Source organism: Balaenoptera acutorostrata, chromosome 10 (assembly GCF_949987535.1).
Source record: "Balaenoptera acutorostrata chromosome 10, mBalAcu1.1, whole genome shotgun sequence".
NCBI classification, from domain to species: domain Eukaryota; kingdom Metazoa; phylum Chordata; class Mammalia; order Artiodactyla; family Balaenopteridae; genus Balaenoptera; species Balaenoptera acutorostrata.
The window spans coordinates 75097683-75103760 of NC_080073.1; positions in this window are offsets into that span (position 1 = coordinate 75097683).

Genomic DNA, 6078 nt, shown 5'->3' on the forward strand with positions numbered 1-6078 from the left:
TCTCATGCATTTTTTGATGAGAAAGTAAAATGGTATAGTCACTCTGGAAAATAGTTTGGCAGTTATTTTAAAAAACAAAGCATACATTTACCATGTAACACAGCAGTCACACTCCTATACATTCATCCCCACCAAATAACAATTTGCATCCACATAAAAACTGATGCATGAATGTTCATAGCAGCTTATTTGTAGTAGCCCCAAACTGAAAACAACTGAAATGTCCCCCAGTAGGTGAATGGTAAAACAAACTGTGGTACATCCATATCATGGAGTACTACTCAGCATTAAAAAGGAACAAACTTGATACATACAACAACCTGGATGGATCTCAAGGGCATTATGCTGAGTGAAAAAAAAGTCTCAAAATGTCACACGATTTCATTTATATCACATTCTCAAAATGACAAAATTACAGAGATAGAAAACTGATGAGGGGTTGCCGGCGGTTAAGGACAGTAGTTGGGGGAGGGGGGTTGTGACTATAAAGGGTATCAGGAGAGATCTCTGTGGTAATTGAATAGTTTTGTATCTTCATTGCAGAGCTGGTTACACAAATCTACACATGATAAAATGATATAAAACTTTATACACATATTGTACCAATTTGTTTCCTGGTTTTGATAATGTACTACAGTTACATAAAATGTAACCAACAGGGGGCGCGGTGAGTGAAGGATACAGAGGAGTCCTCTGTACTACCTTTGCAGCTTCCTGTGAATCTATGATTACTTCAAAACAAAAAGTTGAAAAAAATTCAACAAAAAAGCATGAATTAATTCCCTAGTGTGTAAAAATTTGTGGAACAAGAACAAAAGGGTCCTCTTTCCTCAGGGTTCTGCGGTAGGACTTGCTGTCTCTTTCTGTCTTATACAGCAGGCACTATGTATCCACATATGTCAAACCACAGATACAGAGGGCCAACTGCACAATGCCATTTTATACAAGGGACTTGAGCATCCTCGAGTTTTAGTATCCATGGAGCTCCTGGAACCAATGCCCTGCAGGTGAGAGGGGTGGTTGTATATGTTTCTGTCATGGGCAAGCATGATTAAGAATGGGGTATTTTGACCCATGATGGGGTGTCCTGAATTCAGATATGTTGTGGAGTGTGGCTGGAGTGACGGTAATTTTTACCTAGCCACCTCCCCTCTTATGCTCCCTGATTACTATCAAAGACTCTCCTGAGGGAAGGTCCTGTGAGAACAAAACAAAGAGAATGTAGGCAAGAAACACAGCAGATGATGCCACCTTATTTCATTCAAGGATAACTTCATGGCAAGATGCCATATATTCTCAATTTATTTAGCATTAAACTTCAGAGTGAGATGTTGTCATCACAGGGCCATTATTAGTCTGTTTATTTTAATTGAAAGATGAAGTATTTGACAAAAGGGACTGACTTTGCCAATACACTTGAATGAGTTAAAAGTACACCACAAGGGGCTTCCCTGGTGGCACAGTGGTTAAGAATCTGCCTGCCAATGCAGGGGACACGGGTTCGAGCCCTGGTCCGGGAGGATCCCACATGCCGCGGAGCAACTAAGCCCGTGAGCCACAACTACTGAGCCCGCGCACCACATCTACTGAAGCCCGCGCACTCTAGAGCCTGTGCTTGGCAACAAGAGAAGCCCACGCACACAACGAAGAGTAGCCCCTGCTCTCCGCAACTAGAGAAAGCCCGCGTGCAGCAACGAGGACCCAACGCAGCCAAAAATAATAAATAAATTAAAAAAATAAATTTATTTAAAAAAAAAGTACACCACAAGATTTGGATTAAAAATGTATATTTAAAATATATCAGGGGGGCTTCCCTGGTGGCGCAGTGGTTGAGAATCCGCCTGCCAATGCAGGGGACACGGGTTCGAGCCCTGGTCTGGGAGGATCCCACATGCCGCGGAGCGGCTGGGCCCGTGAGCCACAATTGCTGAGCCTGCGCGTCTGGAGCCTGTGCTCCGCAACAAGAGAGGCCGCGATAGCGAGAGGCCCGCGCACAGCGATGAAGAGTGGCCCCCGCTTGCCACAACTGGAGAGAGCCCTCGCACAGAAACGAAGACCCAACACAGCCATAAATAAAATAAATTAAAAAAAAAAAAAATTTAAAAAAAAAATAAAAAATAAAAAAAAATAAAATATATCAGGGAATTTACTGGAGGTCCAGTGGTTAGGACTCCCTATGCTTTCACTGCCAAGGGCCCGGGTTTGATCCCTGGTTGGGGAACTAACATCCCACAAGCTGTGTGGTGTGGCCAAAAAAAGAAAAAATATATATATATCATAAACACATTGTAAATTTTCCATATATTATAATGGTTTGACATCTTTAAAAAAAACTTTCTGTCTGGGGAGAGACTGCCCCTCCCAAGGTAGGTAATTCCTAAAGATAATAACTTGCCTACAAGCATACCTTTCATATGTAAACCAACCAATTCAGGGTTTATACCCCCAGCTACCTTCTTATCTAACTCTCACACACCAAACCTATATTTCCCTTACTCTAAATCATGCCAGGTCTACATGCCAGCTAACTAGGGACTGCCCCTACAGCTTATAGCCCACCAAAATTATTCAAACTAGCCAATCCTAAACTGTTTCTCTTGCTCTTCCTTGTCTTTCCCATGGAAACCCCTATAAGGGCCATGGACTATGCTTTGCCCTCCCTCCTGTTCAACATTATTATCCATCAGGGAAATGCAAATTAAAACCACAATGAGATACCATCTCACACCCATTAAAATAGCTAAAATAAAAAAGATAGACAATAACAAATGTTGGCCAGGATGTGAAGAAACAGGAAATCTTACACATTGGGAACATAAAATGGTACCAGCAACTCTGGGAAACAGTTTGTCAGTTTCTTAAAAAGATAAACATAAATTTACCATAAGACCTAGCAATTTCACAATTAGGTATCTGCCTTAGAGAAATGAAAACCTATGTCCACACAAAGACTTTTACAGGAATGTTAATATCAGTATTATTCATAATAGTCAAAACTGGAGACAACCCAGATTTCCTCCAGTGGATGAATAGATATACAAAATGTGATATATTCATACAATATAATACTATTCAGGAATACAAAGGAAAGAAATGGAATGCAAGATTCGTTCAATATCTGAAAATCAATGAACGTGATCCATTCTACTAATAGAAAAAAACCAAAAATTACATGCTCATCTTAGTAGACAAAGAATAATTTTACAAAACCCAACACCCTTTCATGATAAAAACACTCAACAAATTAGGAGTAGAAGGGAACTTCCTCAACCTGATAAAGGTCATCTATGAAAAACAAACGGCTAGCATCATACTTAATGGTGAAAGACTGAATGCTTGGGGGATTGTGGTGGTGGGATGAATTGGGAGATTGGGATCAACATATATGCACTAATGTGTATAAAATAGATAACTAATAAGAATCTGCTGTATTAAAAAAAAAGTAAAAAAAAAAAGACTGGATGCTTTCCCTCGAAGATCAGGAACAAGACAAGATGTCTAATCTCACCACTTCTATTTAATATCGTAGTGGAGGTTCTAGCCAGGCTGGTTAGGCAAGAAAAAGAAATAAAAGGCATCCAAGTTGGAAAGGAAGAAGCAAAACTATTTCTGTTTATAGGTGACATGATCTTGTATATAAGAAATCCAAGGAATCCACTAGAAATTATTACAACTAATAAACAAGTTCAGCAAGGTTACAGGACCCAAGATCAATATAAAAAAAATCTATTTTATTTTTATACTCCTGTAAACAATCCAGAATGAAAGTAATATATATATATATATATATATATATATATATATAGTGAAATAAGCCAGTCTCAAAAAGACAAATATTGTATGATTCCACTTACATGAAATACCTAGATGAGTTAAATTCATAGAGACAGAAAGCAGAATGGTGGTTGCCAGCGTCTGGAGAGAGGGGGGAATGGAGAGGTAGTATTTAATGGGTCTAGAGTTTAGTTTGGGAAGATGGAAAAAGTACTGTAGATGGGTAGTGGTTATGAATGTGAATGTATTTAATATCACTGAACTGTACGCTTAAAATGTTTAAAATGGTAAATTTTATGTTACCACAATAAAAAGAAAAAAGAATGAAGTACTGACACATGCTACAACTTGGGTGAAACTTGCAAACATTATGCCAAGTGAAAGAAGGCAATCACAAAAGCCCACATAGGGAGTTCCCTGGCGGTCCAGTGGTTAGCTAGCACTCGGCGCTTTCACTGCTGTGGCCCCAGGTTCAATCCCTGCTCAGGGAACTAAGATGCCGCAAGCCACATGGCCAAAAAAATCCCCAAAGCCCACATATTATATGATTTCATTCACATGAAAGTCTAAAATAGGGAAATCTATAGAGACAGATAGACTAGGGCTGGGGATGGAGGGGGTCGAGGGGGAATAAAAGACGGATAGCTAAGGTACAGGGTTTCTTTTTTTTTCTTTCTTTTTTTTTTTTTTTTTTTTTTTAGATGTGCTGCGCAGCAGCTTGCGGTGACCTGGCAGGGAGATGATGTGGGCAGGATGAAGCCTGGGTGTGGCAGGGGCTTTGCCCAGTTTCAGTCCTAGCCACACTTGCCCCCTTGCCCTCCAGCAAATCACCTTGCTGATAATTATGGAGCAAAGTGCAGGCAGAAAGGAGGAAGTAAGCCAAGAAGGGACCAGCTAGACAGAACCTACTGCCTTGGAAAACCACCACAAAGGAGAGTTCTTCTTCGTTTCAGAGGTACCTCCACTGCCCTCCCTTCGATCCCACCCCCTCCTAGGCACTCAGTTGAATGTGCCCACCCCAACTCCCACCAGCTCCACGGGTGCCTGATACGCTCAGTTCACACCAGTCTGAAAACTGAAGTCAGTGTCCAAAGTTGTAGAAACTTCCTTTGGACATTCAGGTTTTGGAGAGGTTGGCCATCCTTCCACTCTATGGATTGTGAATCATCTAGTGACCAATGATTTCCTCCTCTCCCTCTTCATCTCTCCTCTTGCTACCTAGCTGTTACTCCAACAGTTCCCCAAAGTGGAAGGAAGGAGACAAACTTGTAGCTTTGGCCTCATTTTTCGAAACCATGGTATAAAATTTCTCCGGGAAACTTGGTGAAACTAAGGGGCTAAATGATATTGAATGGAGGAATTATTTGTTTCAAATTGTCTTTCCTCCTCTATCTGGGAAAATGTAAATTGGTTGTTTGTGGCTGTCAGAAAGGATCCTATCGGTAGTATGACTCCTTTGCCAAAATTCTTATTGAAAATTAGGACACTGGAGAATTATGAAAATGAGGGGACCACCCCCTGCACCACTTTCTTCAGGTGGTCAGTGGGAACTCAGGCCCTCCCCGTGTGCCTGAGCACCAAGTTGGCCATAGGATGGGTTGGAAGGTGGTAAAGGAGGAGTAACCTTTAACAGAACCATTAACTGCCCCTCTCTTCAGAAGTGGTCTCTCTAAAGAGCCCTCCTGTCCTCTGGTTCTTAGGTTCCCCACAATTAACTTCACCCCATCTTGCTCATACACATGCAGTGAAACACATTTTAGCTTTGTATAGGACGATGTACTTGTTTATAGTGACTAATGTAAACTTGCAAGTAGCTCTGTATTGTTTAACTGTGTCCTGTGTTTCTTGCAACTAGATTATTAGATATAGTGGCTTGATCAATTCAAGTTAGATTTTTTTGGCAAGAATATTTTATTTTTCATAAGGAGGCACACAACTTCTGATTGTCTCTCTTTTTGTGAGTTAGCAGCCATTGATGATCAATGCCTAAATGATCCATTAATTATTAGGGGGTGTGAAATGTACACCTACACTTCTTAATTTGTAAAAATAGGACCATTAATTTCATTTAAATATTTTTATTGACGTATAGTTGACTTACAATGCTGTGTTAGGACCATTAACTTCTGACATTAGAGAGTCTAATGAGAGGCTTCTTACTGAGATTAAATGGGATAATCATAGTTATTTGTTGAGCTACTTTTCTTTGGGTGCTGCACATACTTGTGTCAGATGTATACCAATACCATGCCCCTTAAACAAATAATAAAACTAAGATGCAGAAGTAACTTGCCCAAGATCACA